Source organism: Hyla sarda, chromosome 8 (assembly GCF_029499605.1).
Source record: "Hyla sarda isolate aHylSar1 chromosome 8, aHylSar1.hap1, whole genome shotgun sequence".
Classification (NCBI taxonomy): domain Eukaryota; kingdom Metazoa; phylum Chordata; class Amphibia; order Anura; family Hylidae; genus Hyla; species Hyla sarda.
The window spans coordinates 80,552,933-80,574,916 of NC_079196.1; positions in this window are offsets into that span (position 1 = coordinate 80,552,933).

A 21,984-nucleotide genomic window follows, 5' to 3' on the forward strand; every position below is an offset into this window, starting at 1 on the left:
TGGAGTTGGTGGCAGCATGATGAGACCACATAGTGGCTGAATGACACAGCCTGGAGTTGGCGGCAGCATATAGTGCTGAATGACACAGCCTGGAGGTGGCAGAAGCATGAGGAGACCATATAGTGGCTGAATGACACAGCGTGGAGGTGGCAGCAGCATGAGGAGACCATATAGTGGCTGAATGACACAGTGTGGAGGTGGTGGCAGCATGAGGAGAACATATAGTGGCTTAATGACACAGCCTGGAGTTGGCGGCAGCATGAGGAGACCATATAGTGGCTGATTGACACAGCCTGGAGTTGTCGGCAGCATGAGGACAACATATAGTGGATGAATACACAGCCTGGAAGTGGCTGAAGCATGAGGAGACCATATAGTTGCTGAATAAAACAGCCTGGAGTTGGCAGCAGCATGCGGAGACCATATAGTGGCTGAATGAAACAGCCTGGAGTTGGCAACAGCATGAGGAGACCATATAGTGGCTGAATGACACAGCGTGGAGGAAGCGGGAGCATGAGGAGACCATATAGTGGCTTAATGACACAGCCTGGAGGTGGTAGCAGCATGAGGAGAATATATAGTGGCTGAATGACACATCCTGGAGGTGGCGGAAGCATGAGGAGACCACATAGTGGCTGAATGATACAGCGTGGAGGTGACGGCAGCATGAGGAGACCATATAGTGGCTGAATGACACAGCATGGAGGAAGCGGCAGCATGAGGAGACCATATAGTGGCTGAATGACACAGCTTGGAGCTGGCATCAACATGAGAAGAACCTATGGTGGCAGAATGAGACAGGCTGGAGTTGTCATCAGCATAAGGAGAACATATGGTGGCAGAATGAGACAGCCTGGAGGTGGCAGCAGCAGCATCAAGAGTCCTGAAAGTGACCGGGTGACAGAATAGTGAGATGGGAGACAATACCAGTACCCAGTGACGAAGGTGGGTGAAAAAAGGAGAACTTGGCATCAAATGTGTGGCATCAGACGGGTGGCAGGATTAGAATAGTAGCTGAGGCCGGTAGGCAGAAGAAAACGGTCTCTTTTATTTTAAAAAAAAAGGGCGGCACCACACAGGAAACTCTCTATTTCCACCTAAAAACCCTGGGAAATGGCAGTGCTTGTAGGGGGAAATAGGGAGAGGTTCCTGTGTTAATAATGCGAGAGTAGGGCCTTACAGGAGACGTTTTTACCCCCACCGGTTACAATGGACCCAAAGTTGTTCCCTTCCGCCCTTTAGAGGTCTTTGCATCACATCAATACTTGGTGGTGTAGTTGGCACATGGTGTTTTTTGCTGACCTTTACTTTTGTTTGATAAAAAAAAAAAAATTGGGTACATATATTTTATCCTAAGCATATAAATAATAAAAGTTAAGTTCTACATAATGTATATCCTCAATACTTACTTGTGGTCTGATGCAGAGGAATGTCTGTAACTGGGGAGCCGCAACTTAAATATGTTTTGCACTATCCATATTTGTGAAGTGTTGGTGTGACACCATGGTCAATCTACTTTGATGCATCAAACATTGGTGGTTGGAAATCCTGGCTGATCCATGCCTGATTTATCTTCACAAAGGTCAGTCTCGCCACATTTTTCGTAGACAGACGAATTCTCCTTGGGGTGACTATGGCCCCCGCCGCACTTAACACCCGCTCTGATGGCACACTACTGATCGGGCAGGAAGGCTTTTCCAGGGCAAACTCTGCTACTTGCGGCCACAAATCAAGTTTGGCTGTCCAGAAGTCCAAGGTGTGTTGGCATAGGCATGTTAAGGTATGCCACCACCTGCTGGTTCAGGTCTTGCTCCATATCTACCTGCTGCTGATAAGCTGCTTCACAATGCGGGTGAAGTAAGCTACTCATCAGTGACTGTAGACTCAGGCTGCTGATGATGGAGCTGGTAATGCTCCTGCCACGCCACCCCTTCCAGCGCACAGCTTAGAGGGTACATTGTTGTAAGAGCAGATTCTTATAGTTGTGTTAAACATTTCAGGTAGACTTAATAAATGCACATTTTCCAATAGCTGTACAAACTGGGGCATCCTATATATATATATATATATATATATATATATATATATATATATAAAAAATCTTTCCCTTTTTTGACTGACAGCAGTGGGCACTAAACTATGTTTACATCCACATCAAGATTCGGAAGAACGGAGTACTCACCTCTAGTGTTGCAACAGAAAAGCTTCTTCATTTACTCACTTAATTACTCACTTAAAACCAGACACATAGGGGAGCAGACAGGTGGAACAAACAGCGGGGGGGTTATTTCATCATGGCGGGCGACGGAACCATATCGCGCCTCAGTAGTTCGTCAGGCCCCTGATGAAGTGCTGAGGCGCAATATGATTCCGTCACCCACCGTGATAAAATAACCCCCCCCCCCCCCTGTTTGTTCAACCTGTCTGCTCCCCTTTGCGTCCGGTTTGAAGTGAGTTAATAAAGAAGCTTTTCTGTTGCACTGCTGGAGGTGAGTGCTCCGTTCTTCCGAATCTTGGTGTGGATGAATATTGTGAACTGCTTAAATTTAGTAGCACCATCTAGCAACAGTAGCTATCACACAAGTACGGACACACCTTCACTGACACCTACGTTCTCCTGACTATAGCAGCTGCAGCGTTATTGGATCTACATTCATTTAGCTGTGCCGAAGCTTGATTCTTCTGTGTGCTATGTTTACAATGCTTTTATACCGGACAATGTAGGCATTTCATTTAAAAATATATATATTGGAAGTTTTCTGTGTCATTTTCAGAGCAGCTCCTCTCTCAATCTCTCTCTTTCTATCAGGTAGAACAATATAATGAGCTCAGACCGGAGTATATAAAAGGATACAGCTGCCTTTCTTTTTCCAAAACATAAAATGTATAGTGTGCTACAGGAAATTGCACACTCTCTTAAACTGGCTTCTCTGGTGTGTTATAAAATGGAAAACAGGTTAGCTGACCGAAGACCTTCAGTAACATGGGGACGGAGCAGACATACTGCCCTCACATAAAGCACCACTCAACCATTCCCCGAAGCAGATTGTGATGTTTTAAAAATTAACAAGGCCGTACGTGTGGGACTCGATAATAGTCCAATGGAACATTATGTTTATCCCTAAATTGTCCCTTAATGCTTATTTTATCCTAAAACCTTTCATACCTCTGTATTCAAGGGTAAAACAATAAAGCAATGTTTTGACTAGAAGCAAAACAAGGAACATCATACAAAATAGCATATGAGAATTTATAATGTGGTGCCAGATATAACTGGTTACACAAATGTTACAGATTGGTATTACATGGTGGCACTTCCTATTGGCATATTGGCAATGGTTGATGAGACTTAAAGGGGTTATCCCCCATAAGGGGATTTTAGTAAGTACCTGGCAGACAGTATTGGACATGCTTAGGAAGGATCTGCGCTTGTCTTGGGGATAAATGGCTATGTTGTGAGATTACCATAACACTGTGGCAAGCTTTTTTGTGAACTGGTATTTCCTGTTTGACTTTTCTTTTTTTTTACTACAAATCCCACAATTCCATTTTCCTCCCTCCCACACATGAGCCACCCCACCCATTGAAACATAAATGAGCTGCATCCATTCAAAAGACCTGTGGTTTTCAATCACGGTGCCTACAGCTGTTGCATTAGTTGCAGATTAATCTCTCTCCCACCAAGCGATCGCTCCACCCATTGAAGCAGGCAGGCTCCCTGTCATCAACTGACTAGTGATTCAGATCTCGGCTGCATTGCAAACTGGGAAAAATCTGAGACAACAGTCATTTTGTATGCTGTTAAAAATAAATATTGGAGTGAAAATCACAGAAGAATTGTGAGAAAACCGTCACACACAGGTACAGACACTATATTATGAACTACATTAACTTTACAGCCCCTGCAGCATAGTCAAATAAAAAAAAATCCTGGAATACACCTTTAATTCTCTATAATATTTCCTGAGAGTTTAATTAAATAGAAAGAATACATTAATTAGGTAACAAGGTAACAAGCTTTAACAAATATCTCAAAAATCCAAAATTCTATCAGTTTTAATCTGTATTCATCGTTTATCTATTTATATAATATCAGTGTTTATCATACTCCAAGACCAGTCTTAAGATAGTGCCGCACCTTCTATTGATGTCACTCACTTATGAGAACAAATAATGCGAACATACATTGTACAGATAAACATACTATGCAGTGCCCAAATACATCACCATAAAGTACCCAAGTAATACTGCCAGACAGTGCCATAAATAACACCGTTGAACTCCATGCAAGTGTCCTTTCATAGAGGTGAGCAAAAAGGGGGTGCATTGGGGATGTGAGTTTAGTTATATCTATAGTAGTGTTTGACAGTTTGTGAACCCTTTAGAATTGTCTATATTTCTGCAAGAATTTAACACAAGTCCTAAAAGTAGAGGGAAACCAAATCAAATAAAAATATGAGACTTGGTCATTTATATCCCATACATGTGATTGGTAAAAGTAAGTGAACCTTTAGGACTTAGGGCTAGTTCACATTAATGTCTATCCCCATTAATGGACATTTTTTTCTGCAGTTACTTGGTTGTCCCATGGGGGCCAAGTTTTCCCCATATCTTGCAAACCTTTTCATGTCACATTGGGAGGAGGTCTACCTGTATGCGGCCATTGATCCCTACCACCCCATGCTTCGGTGGTACGGCCGCTATATAGACGACCTCCTCCTAGTGTGGACAGGCACCGAATCAGAGGCCTCTTTGTTTCATCAATATATTAACTACAATACTTTTAATCTCAAATTTACGTAGTTTGCAAAGTAACACCATAAATTTCCTTTATGTTACTCTTACTGGAGATATTCATACCCACACCATTTACACACCCATGTATCGCAAACCCACACCTGGAAACACAATACTTCATGCTACCAGTGGCCATTCATATCACACTGTGAGAAATTTACCTATAGGTGAATATGTTAGAGCCTGCCGTGCCTCTTCTTTTCTGGATATCTATACTACTACTACTACCAAGGATATTGATAACAGACTCAAAAATCAAGGATATAAACCATCTGTCTTAACCAGTGCTAAAGCTATTGCGAAAAAAAAAGTAGAGATCAATATCTACGTAGCACTGTGAATAAGACACCACCAAATGAAGAACAAACATCACAGAGAATCCCATTCTCTACACCATATTCTCCACAGTTCAAAGACATTTGTAATATCCGACCAAGTCACTTACCAGAACTATATCAAGATGTCACAGTAGCCAAAATCCTCCAATCAGGAGTTAGATTTGTAGCCAGAAGGGCCAAGTCCCTCAGAAATCAATTATCTCCAAGTGAATATAGAGACACAACAAGTACTACAACTTGGCTATCCACCACCAGTTTTTATGAATGCATCCAGCCTCGTTGTCCTATGTGCAAATTTGTGGCCACAACTCAAATTTTCACCTCCTCTGTTAGCCAACAAACGTTTCAAATAAATCAGTCATCAACTGTAATACCATTCATGTAATTTATTTGGCAACTTGTCAAAAATGCCACTTTCAATATATGGGTTGTACAATTAGAAAGCTGAAGACCCGTATAGCAGAACACTTGAGAGGAAGCTTACCCACACATTCCTTTAATAGTGCCCATACATCGTCTGCACTAAGCAAACATATACGTGAAGTCCACGGGGGAGATAGTTCAGATATAATCATGTGTGGCATAGAAAAAGTACACTCCCCCCAAATTTGCACAGCAAAGAAAAAAAAAAAACTGAAAATGTAGCCAGCACCTAAACCCAATACACAGGTGCACGCTGCTGTGGCAAGTACAAAACATGTAAAAAAAGAAAATGGCAGCAGCACAATTGGTTAACAAAATGGAGGCTCTTAGCGCACTTTTTGATCAAAACGTGTCCCCCCATCCACCACGCGGAGGTGGCCTCTTATCGGATGGGTCCCTAAACACTCACCTATCTCAGGCTGGGTGACATGTTGGATCCACTAACGATCCAAACCACCTCCTGTGAAAATAGGGGAGGGGATGCACGGCTACAGAGGGAGCCACTCCCCCCAAATTTGCACAGCAAAGAAAAACAAAAACTGAAAATGTAGCCAGCACCTAAACCCAATACACGGGTGCACGCTGCTGTGGCAAGTACAAAACATGTAAAAAAAGAAAATGGCAGCAGCACACTTGGTCAACAAAATGGAGGCTCTTAGCGCACTTTTTGATCAAAACGTGTCCCTCCATCCACCACGCGGAGGTGGCCTCTTATCGGATGGGTCCCTAAACACTCACCTACCTCAGGCTGGGTGACATGTTGGATCCACTAACGATCCAAACCACCTCCTGTGAAAATAGGGGAGGGGATGCACGGCTACAGAGGGAGCCACTCCCCCCAAATTTGCACAGCAAAGAAAAAAAAAACTGAAAATGTAGCCAGCACCTAAACCCAATACACGGGTGCACGCTGCTGTGGCAAGTACAAAACATGTAAAAAAAGAAAATGGCAGCAGCACACTTGGTCAACAAAATGGAGGCTCTTAGCGCACTTTTTGATCAAAACGTGTCCCCCCATCCACCACGCGGAGGTGGCCTCTTATCGGATGGGTCCCTAAACACTCACCTACCTCAGGCTGGGTGACATGTTGGATCCACTAACGATCCAAACCACCTCCTATGAAAATTGGGGAGCGGATGCACGGCTACAGAGGGAGCCACTCCCCCCAAATTTGCACAGCAAAGAAAAAAAAAACTGAAAATGTAGCAAGCACCTAAACCCAATACAAGGGTGCATGCTGCTTTTTTTTCTTTGCTGTGCAAATTTGGGGGGAGTGGCTCTGTTACGCCTAGCGCTCCGGGTCCCCGCTCCTCCCCGGAGCGCTCACGGCGTCTTTCTCCCTGCAGCTCCCCGGTCAGTCCCGCTGACCGGGAGCGCTGCACTGTCATGGCCGTTGGGGATGCGATTCGCACAGCGGGACGCGCCCGCTCGCGAATCGCATCCCAGGTCACTTACCCGTTCCCGTCCCCTGCTGTCATGTGCTGGCGCGCGCGGCTCCGCTCTCTAGGGCGCGCGCGCGCCAGCTCCCTGAGACTTAAAGGGCCAGTGCACCAATGATTGGTGCCTGGCCCAATTAGCTTAATTGGCTTCCACCTGCTCCCTGGCTATATCTGGTCTCCTCCCTTGCACTCCCTTGCCGGATCTTGTTGCCCTTGTGCCTAGTGAAAGCGTTTTGTGTGTCTAAAGCCTGTGTACCAGAACTTCTGCTATCCACCCTGACTACGAACCTTGCCGCCTGCCCCCGACCTTCTGCTACGTCCGACCTTGCTTCTGTCTACTCCCTTGTACCTCGCCTATCATCAGCAGTCAGAGAGGTGAGCCGTTGCTAGTGGATACGACCTGGTCACTACCGCCGCAGCAAGACCATCCCGCTTTGCGGCGGGCTCTGGTGAAAACCAGTAGTGACTTAGAACCGGTCCACTAGCGCGGTCCTCGCCAATCCCTCTCTGGCACAGAGGATCCACTACCTGCCAGCCGGCATCGTGACAGTAGATCCGGCCATGGATCCCGCTGAGGTCCCTCTGCCTTATATCTCTGATATCACCACGGTGGTCGCCCAGCAATCCCGACAGATCGCCCATCTAACCCACCAGCTGTCGGAAATGTCCACCATTGTGCACCAACTTCAGTCGCAACTTCAGCAGCAATCATCTCCTCCGCCAGCTCCTGCACCCCTTCCGCAGCGAGTGGCCACTCCTAGCCTCCGCCTGTTCTTGCCGGACAAATTTAATGGGGACTCTAAGTTTTGCCGTGGCTTTCTTTCGCAATGTTCCCTGCACATGGAGATGATGTCGGACCAGTTTCCTACTGAAAGGTCTAAGGTGGCTTTCGTAGTCAGTCTTCTGTCTGGAAAAGCCCTGTCATGGGCCACACCGCTCTGGGACCGCAATGACCCCGTCACTGCCTCTGTACACTCCTTCTTCTCGGAAATTCGAAGTGTCTTTGAGGAACCTGCCCGAGCCTCTTCTGCTGAGACTGCCCTGCTGAACCTGGTCCAGGGTAATTCTTCCGTTGGCGAGTACGCCATACAATTCCGTACTCTTGCTTCTGAACTATCCTGGAATAATGAGGCCCTCTGCGCGACCTTTAAAAAAGGCCTATCCAGCAACATTAAAGATGTTCTGGCCGCACGAGAAACTCCTGCTAACCTGCATGAACTCATTCATCTAGCCACTCGCATTGACATGCGTTTTTCTGAGAGACATCAAGAGCTCCGCCAGGAAAAAGACTTAGATCTCTGGACACCTCTCCCACAGTCTCCACTGCAATCTGCGCCTAGGCCTCCCGCCGAGAAAGCCATGCAAGTGGATCGGTCTCGCCTGACCCTGGAAGAGAGGAATCGCCGTAAGGAAGAGAATCTTTGTCTGTACTGTGCCAGTACCGAACATTTTTTGGTGGATTGCCCTATCCGTCCTCCACGTCTGGGAAACGCACGCTCGCACCCAGCTCTCGTGGGTGTGGCGTCTCTTGATGCTAAGTCGGCTTCTCCACGTCTCACGGTGCCTGTACGGATTTCTACTTCAGCCAGCTCTTCCCTCTCAGCCGTGGCCTGCCTGGACTCTGGTGCCTCTGGGAATTTTATTCGGGAGTCCTTGGTGAATAAATTCCGCATTCCGGTGACCCGTCTTGTCAAGCCACTCCACATTTCCGCGGTCAACGGAGCCAGGTTGGATTGCACCGTGCGTTACCGCACGGAGCCCCTCCTAATGTGCATCGGACCTCATCACGAGAAAATTGAATTTTTGGTCCTTCCCAATTGCACTTCCGAAATTCTCCTTGGACTACCCTGGCTTCTACACCATTCCCCAACCCTGGACTGGTCCACTGGGGAGATCAAGAGTTGGGGTCCCTCTTGTTCCAAGGACTGCCTTAAACCGGTTCCCAGTACTCCCTGCCGTGACCCTGTGGTTCCTCCTGTATCCGGTCCCCCTAAGGTCGTTAGGGACTCTGCCTGCCACAGAAAATGCCTCTCCCCCCCTCCCAGTCCCTTCAGGCAAGCCTCTGTGTCCCCTCATGGCTCCCGTCCTTGTGTCTCCCTGCCCCGTGCCAAGCTTCACCCTCTGCCCTCCCTCCCCATTCCTACTCCTGCTGTACTGCCTGCCATTGAGGAAACCATCCATTCCTTTCCGGTGTCCTCATCCCAGGGGAGGCAGTCACCGGACAAAAAAAAGGGGAGACCTAAGGGGGGGGGTACTGTTACGCCTAGCGCTCCGGGTCCCCGCTCCTCCCCGGAGCGCTCACGGCGTCTTTCTCCCTGCAGCTCCCCGGTCAGTCCCGCTGACCGGGAGCGCTGCACTGTCATGGCCGTTGGGGATGCGATTCGCACAGCGGGACGCGCCCGCTCGCGAATCGCATCCCAGGTCACTTACCCGTTCCCGTCCCCTGCTGTCATGTGCTAGCGCGCGCGGCTCCGCTCTCTAGGGCGCGCGCGCGCCAGCTCCCTGAGACTTAAAGGGCCAGTGCACCAATGATTGGTGCCTGGCCCAATTAGCTTAATTGGCTTCCACCTGCTCCCTGGCTATATCTGGTCTCCTCCCTTGCACTCCCTTGCCGGATCTTGTTGCCCTTGTGCCTAGTGAAAGCGTTTTGTGTGTCTAAAGCCTGTGTACCAGAACTTCTGCTATCCACCCTGACTACGAACCTTGCCGCCTGCCCCCGACCTTCTGCTACGTCCGACCTTGCTTCTGTCTACTCCCTTGTACCTCGCCTATCATCAGCAGTCAGAGAGGTGAGCCGTTGCTAGTGGATACGACCTGGTCACTACCGCCGCAGCAAGACCATCCCACTTTGCGGCGGGCTCTGGTGAAAACCAGTAGTGACTTAGAACCGGTCCACTAGCGCGGTCCTCGCCAATCCCTCTCTGGCACAGAGGATCCACTACCTGCCAGCCGGCATCGTGACAGGCTCCCTCTGTAGCCGTGCATCCCCTCCCCTATTTTCACAGGAGGTGGTTTGGATCGTTAGTGGATCCAACATGTCACCCAGCCTGAGGTAGGTGAGTGTTTAGGGACCCATCCGATAAGAGGCCACCTCCGCGTGGTGGATGGGGGGACACGTTTTGATCAAAAAGTGCGCTAAGAGCCTCCATTTTGTTGACCAAGTGTGCTGCTGCCATTTTCTTTTTTTACATGTTTTATAGAAAAAGTACAGCAACCTCGCCGCGGTGGGGATTGGTCACGCCATTGGCATACTGGATTTTGTACTTGGGCTGATGTACATATATTTTTGCGAGCTAGCTATCTATCTGCTTTTTTTCATGTATTTTTTATGGTGTGGTTCTTTACAATTCGTTCTAATTTACTAGATTATTTATTCATTATGTGCAGTATTCTCAGAATATATATATTTTTTCAAACTGTTTGAATACTATATACAAGTCAAACTAATGCATACAGTTCCTTTGTAGGTACAGTGTCATTCTTACATTATGTTTGCACTATAGAATTTATCAGGCATATTGTCAAAAGTATCACACATTCTAGTTATTCGCTCACTCTTACTTTTTTGATTACTAAACATATGTCATTGTGTTACTTAAATATGCATCTCCCATACAGATACTTATCTTGTTATGATTTATATATGTTTACTAATATTGACTGTATTGGAGTTAAATAGTCCCTTGTACTGGCATAATTTGCCATACCTTATTACTTCCCCCCCCCTTTTTCCTTTTTTTTTGTTGTTGCAAAAACTCTATTGCATCTAGCCATTTTATGCGCACTACTAGGTATTCTATGCATACTGATTGCCACTTTCCACACTATGAGATTTTCTGGGAGCCTCGGCTCCTTCTAGCAACTCTTAATTTGCTCAACTATTTAGCAGCTTCAGTTGTTGTACTGAACTAATAGTTTTGGATGTGCGCTTATTATCCTTTTAAGTTACCATTGTAATTTCTGTTACAATCTATCTACTTAAATACATCTCTTACCCGTGCACAGTGGCGTCTCCAGCATTCATATTTAGGGGGGGGGGGGGGCCACATGGGGGGGTCAGAGACAAAAGTGGGGGAGGGGGATAATTTTAAAACGTGTGTGTGTGTATGTATATATATATATATATATTTAGATATATATATATATATATATACATATATACACACACATATATATATATATATATATATATATATATATATACACACATACAATAATTTTTTTTCCGTTTTTGACATAGATTTTGGGGTAAAATGACTAATGTCATTATAAAGTATAAACAAACAACAAAAAACGTGGTCTCAAATGGCTGGAGGTGCTCAACCCCAAATGCGGTAGTGCATTTATACTGGGGGAGCAGATCCTGCCCTTGTAGTCCGTTGCTAAGGGCGATCCCCAGCATAAAAATGCATACAATGGGGGATGCCTGCAGCGGACTACAAGTGCCACAATAGAATCCTACGCCAGATAAACGGTGTGGATATTTAACAATTAGAATAATACAATACAGGAATATGGGTGCACTACTGTGGTAGATGTATACAATGACATTGGCTATCCCTCAACACTGATGTTAAAATTGAGACATTCGCCAGTGTATCCTTATATGAAGGACACACCAGAGCCCGCACACCAACGCCAAGGTTTCTCAAGATGGTGCGGGACCTACGCTAATCCTACCATATAAGGATACACTGGCGAATGTCTCAATTTTAACATCAGTGTTGAGGGATAGCCAATGTCATTGTATACATCTACCACAGTAGTGCACCCATATTCCTGTATAGTATTTTAATTGTTATATATCCACACCGTTTATCTGGTGTAGGATTCTATTGTGGCACTTGTAGTCCGCTGCAGGCATCCTCCATTGTATGCATTTTTATGCTGGGGATCGCCCTTAGCAACGGACTACAAGGGCAGGATCTGCTCCCCCAGTATAAATGCACAAACGCATTTGGGGTTGAGCACCTCCAGCCATTTGAGACCACGTTTTTTGTTGTTTGTTTAAATTTGGCGTTGGTGTGCGGGCTCTGGTGTGTTCTTCATATAAGGATATGCTGGCGAATGTCTCAATTTTAACATCAGTGTTGAGGGATAGCCAATGTCATTGTTTACATCTACCACAGTAGTGCACCCATATTCCTGTATTGTAATTGTAAAGTAGAATTGGTGGCGCAAAAAATAAGCCATCATTTGGATTTTTATGTGCAAAATTGAAAGGGTTAGGATTTTTAAAAGGTGAGGAGGAAAAAAATAAAGTGCAAAAACGGAAAAACGCTCGGTCCTTAAGACGTTAAAACTTTTGGACACTACCATCAACGTTGATAGTGGCATCTAAAGTGTTAATGTCGGACATCAGCCTGATTGGTGATGTCTGGCATTAGCCAAGGGTTCTAGCTAATGATTTATACAACACAGTGGGAGCAGGCACTCTGCGTACACATACGCCTTGTGTCCTTAGGTCTCATTTACACGGAGGGATCCCCAGCATATTTTACGCTGCGGATCCCCCGACAATGGACCCTACAATGCTGCCTCCATCTGTGCCTGCTCATAACAGCAATCCTCCACTACGAGCAGACACGCTTTGATGTGTATACTCGCACACATTGCGGCTGCTCTCGGCCTAGCTCAGAGAGCAGGAGGAGCGGCCATGATGTGAGCGAGTATACACATCAAAGCGTATCTGCTCATAGTGGAGGATTGCTGTTATGAGCAGGCACAGATGGAGGCAGCACTGTAGGGTCCATTGTCGGGGGATCTGCAGCGTAAAATATACTGTGGATCCACCCCTGAATGGGTCCTTAGGGTACGTTCACACGTACAGGATCTGCTGTATATTTTCTGCAGCTGATTTTACTACCTATTGAAGCTAATGGGTTGCAAAATCAGCTGCACAAAATATGCAGCAAAAATATGCAGCTGACCCTGTACATGTGAATGAACCCTTGAGGGGTTAATGATAAACTAGCAGTGTGTTCACATGTTGTCCTTCCAGAGGGGTCACTTTCCCTCCAGTGTCCACAGGTCACCAACAGGTCACATTACCAGAACAATTAATGGAAAAATCGCGGCAAAAATTGCGCTGTTTTACCGCGATTTACGAAAAATTGCGGTAAAACCGCGCAATTTTTGCCATGATTTTTCCCAAAAATTGTTGTGATAATGTGGCCTGTTGGTGACCTATGGACACGGGAGGAGGGAAAGTGACCCCTCTGGACTGCTACCATACACATTACTCAGCCCCGGGTTATACTGCTGATCAGGGGGAGAGAGGCAGGACACGGGGACATCACTTACCTCACATGAAGCCATCGCTCTGCTGTGTGACCTGTCAGCTCTCGGCCCGTCCTCTCCTGTGCTGGAGGCGGAGCCATCAATGTATCGGGACATCCCTATTTATTTTAAATTGGGGGGGCCCAAGGGGGGGCACGGCCTGATCCATGGCCCCCTCTGGCCCCCCCCCCTAGCGACGCCACTGCCCGTGCGCATAAAAACTTACAGCAAAACTCATAGCTGAACATTAGAACACATCATATATCTTGTTCATATTTTCAAAGATTGTTGCATATTCTGTTCTCAGCATGAAATTCAATACATTTAACCATACCGCCATTTTATGTGCACATACAGAAACACGTCTTGTCACTATACTAAATATATAAACGGTTTTAAATGGATATCAACGTTTTAGAAATTGATACCTGCTGTGCCGAATCTGTACACAAGTTAACACCACACACATGCTAATCTTTGATTTTGGATGTTCATTGTATTCTATATGTTTTCATGTTGGTATTCCATTCTGTACCACTGGATCATAACGTACCTATATCACTGTGGTTTTCCAGCAGTATAAATAGCCTTTTGCATGCCATCACACATGAACTGCTCACACTATGCGTTCTGCTCTTACCACTTTAATTTGGATGTACTGGAGAGCCCTTGTTCAGTCCGTGTTTTACTAGTGACTTTATGTCCAGCTCACGGTTTACTGATGACTCTACCTGTCTCCACAACCGGAACTGTCGTCACACACAAGTTCGATCAGATGGGATTTCTCTGGAAATTGCAAAATTCATCTGAGATGTATAAGTAAGCACAGTCTCACTATTATTTGCCGTGACCAAGCGCTTGAATAAAGCCCAAAAAGCGTTGGCGTGGATGTTTTTATCTGTGGATTCCCCATTTTTTAAGCAATTTCATTGAAGTCTGAATTTGAGCAGTTTTTTCTGCCGAGAAGCTGGACCTACCATTGTTTGCTCCCCATTAATCCATGCCTGTTCTCAAATCCTGTAAATAGCCTTCTTTACAGCCTTCTCAAAGGCTGTAAATAGATCCAATTGATGTCAATGGGATTTTTTTGACAGTCCTCTGTCACCCGTTTGCACTCATTTGGTTCCGATTACGTTATTCTTAATGGAGAATTAGATGATGCATGCAGTATTTATTTCTCTGTCAAAAATAATGGATTAGAAACAGATATATGAAATTTAACATCGAAGTCTATGGCAAACGGATGAGCCTGTAATGTCATTCATTTGCATCCGTTTTTTCGAATCTATTTTTGATCCGTTATTACTTGCTCAAAAGAGGTGTGAGCAACCAATAAAGGATATAAAGGGATTAAAAACTGATGAAACAGGATGCCACTTAATGGCATCCCTTTGCATCAGTTTGCATCCGTTTGTTAGTATGGTCTGTTTAACAGCAATGACGGGAGACTAGCAGGATGGGAGAGAACAGCCATGTGAACCTAGCCTTAAAGGTGTAATTAGAGTCAGGTGTTTTCAATCATTGGGATGACAATCAGGTGTTAGTGGGCAACATGTTTTTTCAAAGAACAAGGATCTATCAATGTCTGATCTTCACATCACATGTTTGTAGAAGTCTATCATGGCATGAGCAAAGAAGTTTTCTGAAGACCTTAGAACAAGTGTTGTTGGTGCTCATCAGGCTGTAAAAGGTTACATAACTATTCATAAAAAGTCACAGTCAGATTGTGTACAAATGGAGGAAATTCAAGACCATTATTACTCTCCATAAGAGTTGTCAACCTACAATGATCATGCTAAGAGAAAGACAAATAATTGCCTACAAGGTCACAAAAAAACTCAGGGTAACCTCTGAGCAACTAAAGAGGTGAAATGGAGTTTGGGTAGGTGTAGATATACATGAAGGTTTGTTCACATCTGCATTACAACTTTTGTTGTTCTGTTCCATCATAGGAGTACATCAACAAAAATGAGAGTGCTGCGCATAAGGGAAACCAATGACATGAAAAAGTGGACCCTACGAAAAAGACATCTATTGTGTTTCCATGATAGTATTCAGCATCCTGCACTATTTTGGCCAGGAGTTTTTGGTTCAGTTTGTTTAGTGAAAATGTTGGAGAAAGGGCAATTTAGGGGATAAGGAATAATGAGGGAATAAATTATTTAATAAATACTGTTTTGACTATGACAGATCACTGCTTGCCAGAAAACCAATTGCCCAATGGACCCCACTACTAAGAAGTGGACCCTACGAAGAAGAGATTTATTGAGTTTTCATAATGGCATTCGGCATGCTGCACTATTTTGTACAGGAATTTTGACTGGACAAAATAGCACAGGTTTCTGCCACAACCTTTATTCATAGATGTAAATGAAGCCTTGCAGTGTCAACTTAAATGTCATTCAGGGTTTTTTGGAAAGCTATCGTCACTCTCATGGTTACCATGAGTGGTTCTCTCCTAACAAGTACAGCATATATATCTGTGGTGTCCCGGTATCGTACCTTGTACCGTACCTTGTGTGCTAAGTCCCCAAAGTCAGAATTCCTGTGTATCAGTAGGATCCTCCTAGTGGGATAACCCCTTCTCACCTCTTCCTTCTCTAATTTTATATGTTTGGTGTGTATAATATGTATATAATTTATAGATATGTATAGTACTTCCAGGACCTTAGGTCACATGACTAATAAGCCTGCTGTTAGGTTAAGCTTTAGGACCTTCCAGGTCACGTGAGTGGGTCACATGATGTACCACAATGCTTTGTGAAGGGACTGACAGTTGGTGGAACCAATAAGCTATGAGCCTGCCCCCTTGCCATATACGGGCGCAGTTACCCAATCATCACTCTCTTGGGTTCCGGACTAGCAGAGAGAGAGAAGCTCCGTGCATACCTGCAAGACAAATCTAGGCCTGAAGCCTGCTAATTTCAGCTGAACACAAAACTGTGATTTCAACTAAACTCAATCCTAAATCTACGTGACTACTGAACCTAAACTTAACCCTAAATTCAGTGGAACAGCGTAAAGCAAGCCTCAGAGCTTATATTCCCTACAAGGTGCCAACCAACTGTGAGGAACTAAAGTCCGGTCCTCTGTAAAGACTGTTACTACATGTTAAACTGCATAAAAGTTGCAGTTAAGTTATTTCCAATTTACTAAACCTCTGGTTGTGGACAATCCATGACAGTTAAGGGTTAATCAAGCAGCCTTTTATCACTGCACAGCTACACCCTACCTACCCTACATCCCCACAAGCTCACCACATAGCAAACAGCTGAACTTAGATTTCCAAAATTATATTCAAATATGAAGCATGATGTAGTGCCAATGTAGTGCCAGTGTAGAGCCTTATGTTTCTGCTAACACTGGCTATGGACAATACATTTTAGTTGGCACAAATTTGACAGGATTGGACAACTGACTAGTATATAAAGGAATCCAATATTTATGATTCCCCAAACATTTGCCCAAATTTATTTAGTTTACCAAATTTATCATTAGGCTTTTTGATAAAGCTGATATATCCATGTGTCAGCCCATGAATAAGCAAATGCTTGTTCATCAGTTAAACGGGTCATTTTGACTCATCAAAAAAATCATTGGCTGTATCCCTGCCCGATGCATGTGCCTCTCATAGGCTTTGTAAACTAGCAAAAATCTACAAGGTCAGACTCGTTTCCAAAGAGCATCAGGTTGGCTAATAAGGCCCTAAGTTTAGACCAGCTCAATATTGGCTTATTTTAATTTAAAATTATGCATCAACATTCTGGCACACTTTTGGTGTATGTAGGCCATGCTTTCTTTTTACTGAAGCCATGCTCTTTTACCAAGGCCACAACTCTTTGTTGGACCCAGTGGAAAAGTTTCTAAATAGCATCTAATGAGAAATGTGGATCAAATCATGAGAAACCAGTTTGGGTGCAAATTGCAACATCATTCTGGCACCGTTATTAATCAGAAGATCCTTCATCTAGTCTGAAAATATGTGGCATCAAAGTTTTCAGCACTGCTCATTTTCTTAGATGTCTTTGGGTTCCAGTAGTCTTTCATATCTCTGGCAAGGTTTACCAAAAACTGCCACCTTTCTCAATAAGCACATGTGCATTGTAAGCAACTAAATGCTATCAAACGAGGAGCTATCTAATGTCTATGGCCAGCTAGCATAGCCAATCTGGTAAACCTCTGTCTAACCAGTTCTGGTGCAAATGTTTGATCGTCCGTAGCTAAGATTGGTGTAAATCAATACTATACAGCTAATGGTGTGGTGCTTCATCTTGATTTCCAAAACATAGGTCAATTGATTCCTAAAAGTCTAGAGCAGAAAGAACAGAAATGTAACAATCTTATGTATAAATATTTATAAATCCTGCAGCTATATAGAGAACAAGTTATTTACTTGTGCACATGAGTTAAGTGTGTAAGAATTTATGGCTCCCTTTTGCAATAACATTTAGATATACAAACATTGTCTACACTACACACAACTATAAACCTTGCAAAATACCATAGCCCACAGCATGAGAAAATGTGTCCTCAATACAAGTCACCGTCTAAAACCTGGTCCCGTCTGCGTCTCTTTACTACTTCATTTGAAATGTTAAGACTTCTCTGTCTGAAATGTTGGGAATCATAAAATGTGTCATAAAGCTTAAAGCACAATGAGGTTACAGAGCAGTCTGGAAAGTAATGCGTGAATATTCAGAGAAGCAGGTGCCAGACAGAACAATCTCGCAACAAGAAGACCTTATCTAAAGTGATACGTATTGTAAATGTGAGACAGAATGATGTTTTGGTTAAGGATTATGGCCTTTAAACTAGTTTTGAGTTATAACCCGTAGAATGCTTTCCATTAAAGGAAATTACTAAAAGGGGTGTAGCCTCACAAACCCAACATATCTTATAGACTGGGGTATCGAAAAGGAAACTATCTTGTTTAAAGTCTATACCTTCTTAAGCCCTACTACACAGCCCAATTGTTTCAATTTGCTCACTTGCAAGAGCCATAGGTAACATTTATACCCCTTCTCTTTGTTTCATTGGTGGTTTGAAAGGACATCTTGGTCCAAATTTACTATTGTTGCAGTTCTTTTTTGGATTTTATCCAACTGAGTTTTCTTCACCAGATTTTCAAATTTGGCAAACATTTTTTTAAAATTATGGCACACTATAAACTGGCACATTGGGCTCATATAATGTGTGAATTAACCATTAATAAAATAAGTAACTATAATATAAAAAAGCTAGCTACACACTTCTACTTATTTTTCTGACTCTTTATGATTTGTTTGAAAAAAAGCAAGGTCCATGGCTAAAATGCAATTTGTGGGGTTGTGCTCCTAAATTGGTGCAAAAGCAGCTGGTGCTTCACATCCAGTGGCATTTAAACCTATTTAATTAAATGAATTTAACTAAACTGTATGTAAGGTTCTTTTTTCATCTGTTATTGGAGCTTTTTTTTTTTTCTTTTTACACCATTTTTGTTCCAACATGCAGCTGGCTTGCAAGTTGCATGAAAGCATTTACTGGAAAAAAAATTATGACAAAAATGTCTGATGAAAATCAGAATCAAAATATATATAAAAAATATTCAATACAAAATAAAGGCTCAATCAAGAAATTGACCAATTGCCAAAAAAAAGGCTGAATAGTGTAATTTCTTTTTTATGCATGACAAGCAGACCTTTTTAGGTTGAAAATATGGTTCAAACTCACATATCCTTAGATTCAACCATCAGCATCGATGACAGCATTTGTCAGGACAACATTCATCTGCAAAGAAAAAAGTCAAAGGTGACCTCAGTATAAATCCAGCTTTATTAAGCACCTGTACTGTAAGGCTCTATGGGAATTTTAAATTAAGTTGACTACCAGCCATTCTGGCAAGCAGTGATCTGTCATAGTCAAAGCAGCATTTATAAAAAATAATAATGCGTTGAGCCCTCATTATTCCTTATCCCCAATAGTGATTTTTACATTTACCTCTGCATCTGACATGCTGTAGCCTTAATGAACACAATAGTCCATTATTTTCCCAAACCACCTTTTCTCCAACATTTTCTTGAAACTAACCAAAATAAAGGAAGGCATTTTTTTAATTTTAGGATTCTCTTATTCTTTTTGTTAACACAGATAAACGATCATACTGTAACAAATGGGAAACCATCATAATACCAACTCCAGGGCTGATTGGAACAAAGCATTTGGCTGGACTAAAAAATATTTCTAGAGCTTTTCAACTGTGGGAACTGTTACAGAAAAATAACTCTTTAGGTAACACTGTTGGCGAGGCACATACATACGTTAATATGTGGTGGCTCTTTGTAGTTATATGTTCCTTTTGGCTTCATATCTATAATATAATTACAGAAGTATATTTATTTATTTTATTGAAAGTCGAGGTACGTGCTCTCAAATCACCCAAGTGCAAGTAAATAGTGCAAGTGTTCACACAAAAAAACGTGCACGAGGATGCGGTCTATCGCAAGCCCTTCTCCGAAAGGAGAGAGGCCCCCCAACAAACCAAACCCTTCACCTCCGGGCCAAAAGGCACCTGCAAGGTTCCAGGTACGATGTCTTCTTTCGCCGAAGCTACTCACTGACCGAAAGTGTTCCCGGCAAACAACTAGGCGTTAACCAGGTTGTCACCAAGGAACCAGTAAAACCGGTTTGGCATCCTGCCGAAACAGGATGCCACGGGGTATAGCAGGGAGATGAGGAACCTAATGGCCACACACACCTCCCCTAGACCGGCAGGAGGGACACCCAGAAGGGCTACCGCACCCGACCAAATCCTAGTGAACAAACGAACACAAAAAGTGGACATAGTGACAAAAAATAAATAAATAAATGAGTGGATGTGCGCAGTGTGTAATACTGCCCGGACATCCGACCGGATCTATAAAAATTCCCCGATCCTAGCCGGAAGGCCGGGATACTAAGGGTGAGTGCCCAGAAGAGTGAGAGAAAAAGTGTGTGCTATGTGCTTTCATTCAAGTGGGGTTGCCAATCCCAAGTGAATTCCGGCACCCTAGGGTCACCACTCCCAGGGCACTTGTGCACCTCGGCCTTCACTCTACCGGACCTTAAGGCCAGATCCAGCAGGGAACAGGTCTCATCGGGGATGACTGCTGTGCTATACAGCCATCCCTGGTACACCCGTCCTACTGTGTGGTTCCCCATCCTGCCTTGGTGGTCTTCCAAACCGCCAACAAACAGGAAAGGTACTACACTTGATCTTAGCCAAAAGGCCGAGAAGCGATACAGAAGTATATTTATGCCCAAATCCCACTTTGACCCTATGTTTCCTAAACCCCACATCTACGCTGTCCCATGCCAGAGTAATACTTTTGTTATGGCGAGACATTTAAATGCCAAACAATCGAAACGTTAAACCCGTCCCTCTATTAGTGAAACGCTAACATCAAGACCTTATCAAATCCATATGGAAGCCAAGGTTTGACTACTTAAATCAAACCACCATCTTTGACTAGAACCTGGTGCAACCGTTTACACTCAAATACATATTCACGTAATATTTCTTAAAATATTGTGCTCCTAAGTAATAGAATAAAACCTATATAGACAATTTCTGTATGATGCTTGCTGATGTAGTCATTAGTGTTGGAGCGTGAAAATTAGCATTTCTAAATATTGCGAATATATTGGCTATATAATCGAAATTGCGAATATTCATTTTTTCCGCATATGCGCATATTCACATATGCGCATATTGGCATATGTGAATATTCGCATGTGCGAATATTCGCACATGTGAATATTCACATATTCCTTCTTTTCACTTGAGAGCCAATTAGAATGATGAAAATACACTTGTCAGAGGTTATCATCAACATCCCTAGCAACCAATAGTAAAGTTGCCCACTCCCCCACTGTTTTCTTCCTCGAATATGTGAATATTCACATATGCGAATATTCGCATATACAAATATAACGAATACGCAAAATTCATGAATATAGGACGAATATTCGTCTATATATTCGCGAAATATCGCGAATTCGAATATGGGCAATGCTGCTCATCACTAGTAGTCATATTTAACCTAGGCACTTAATAATTATTTTATTGTTTTCCTTTTATCATTTCCCACTCTTTTACTTTTAGGATTATTCTATGTGATACAGGCATGAATTATTACATACCTTTTAGTAAGGTAATATATATATATATATATATATATATATATATATATATATATATATATAAATTATTATGTTGATCTTCAGATAGAAAGGCTGAGGACCTACCAATATTACATTTGTATTTTCAAAATAGTGAATCTCAGCATTATGCTGTTTGAAGTATCTCTCTGGGATGAAAGACTGACAAGTCCGATAACCAGATACTCTCATAGGCCACTTCTCTATAACAATAATGAGCACAAGCACATTTAGAACCAGACACCGGATGGCCTTCTATATAAATGCTTCTCTATTGCGGTCACTGTCCCTGTGGACACCATGCTTCAGAACAGAGCCCTGTATATTTCTGTAGTTTACGGTAACCCAAGCTGTATTTATAATCACTCTTGGTTGTAGTATATGGAAAAGACTACTTGTTTTGACACGTTTACAATTTCTTTAAATAAAAATGTGATAAATCTTCTCTTGGAGACTACGGCACCAGCTCTAGACACAGGAGTATAACTACTAAGCACTGAAAGTTGGTCTATGTGTAGTGGCCAGATGCAGC